The sequence below is a fragment of the Sinocyclocheilus rhinocerous genome, unplaced genomic scaffold (assembly GCF_001515625.1).
Source record: "Sinocyclocheilus rhinocerous isolate Xijiao unplaced genomic scaffold, SAMN03320098_v1.1 scaffold8222, whole genome shotgun sequence".
NCBI lineage: Eukaryota > Metazoa > Chordata > Actinopteri > Cypriniformes > Cyprinidae > Sinocyclocheilus > Sinocyclocheilus rhinocerous.
The window spans coordinates 41,150-42,477 of NW_015637134.1; the positions used below are offsets into that span (position 1 = coordinate 41,150).

At 36.3% G+C, this 1,328-nt stretch overlaps 1 pseudogene; it reads left to right on the forward strand.

The window, feature by feature from the left end:
• Positions 1–1,328, forward strand: part of LOC107748526 (laminin subunit alpha-1-like) — a 46,793-nt pseudogene that overhangs the window by 36,850 nt on the left and 8,615 nt on the right.

Here is a 1,328-nt window from a genome sequence, read left to right on the forward strand (position 1 = left end):
GCAGCGCTGCTTTGTTTACAGCTGTAACCAAGGAAACACTGTATCATTGCTGTTCATAAGCGCAGCTCTGCTTTGTTTACAGCGGTATCCAAGGAACACTGTATCATTGCTGTTCATAAGCGCAGCTCTGCTTTGTTTACAGCGGTAACCAAGGAACTATCATTGCTGTTCATAAGTGCAGCGCTGCTTTGTTTACAGCGGTAACCAAGGAAACACTGTATCATTGCTGTTCATAAGCGCAGCGCTGCTTTGTTTACAGCGGTAACCAAGGAAACACTGTATCATTGCTGTTCATAAGCGCAGCGCTGCTTTGTTTACAGCGGTAACCAAGGAAACACTGTATCATTGCTGTTCATAAGTGCAGCGCTGCTTTGTTTACAGCGGTAACCAAGGAAACGCTTTAAGTGCCACCTGCTGGCAGAGAGTGAATCTGCGTCTCATATATAGAACTGGTTGTTTCAATAAGTTTTGTATATTATTTTCTTTACTCTTTAATTCAAAAACTATGTCTAAAAAGGGTAATATTTTGTGTATTTGAGGTCTGAGATGTGGGAACGGTGAAGAGAGAAAGAGAGAGCAAACGTTTTGCATTGCATTGCATCTAATCAGCCAATATTCTATTAAACAGCCTGCATAGCACTTCATCGTTTATAACATGGGATTTTGACCAAATGTATTCAATCTTGATTTTTGTAAAATGTTGCAACAAGATGTTAATTTTTTGTGTGTGTGTGTGAAAAATTACAGTTTTAGACATAAAGTAATAAAAAGTATTTAAAAAAATACCTTAAAGTAACCACAAATGTGACCCTGCAGCACAAAAGCAGTCTTAAGTCGCTGGGGTATATTTGTAGCAATAGCCAACAATACATTGTATGGGTCAAAATTATACATTTTTCTTTTATGCCAAAAATCATTAAGATATTAAGTAAAGATCATGTTCCATGAAGATATTTTGTAAATGTCCTACCGTAAATATATCAAAACTTAATTTTTGATTAGTAATATGCATTGCTAAGAACTTCATTTGGACAACTTTTAAAGATGATTTTCTCAATATTTAGATTTTTTTGCACCTTCAGATTCCAGATTTTCAAATAGTTGTATCTCGGCCAAATATTGTTCTATCCTAACAAACCATACATCAATGGAAAGATTATTTATTCAGTTTTCAGATGATGTATAAATCTCAATTACGAGAAATTGACCCTTATGGCTGGTTTTGTGCTCCAGGGTCACAAATGAGCATGTAAAGAAAATATCTTTAAAAGAAATTCTGTGCAATTACATCCGCGCAATGTTCTCACCTTTCCCCCCCCCACCGGTTC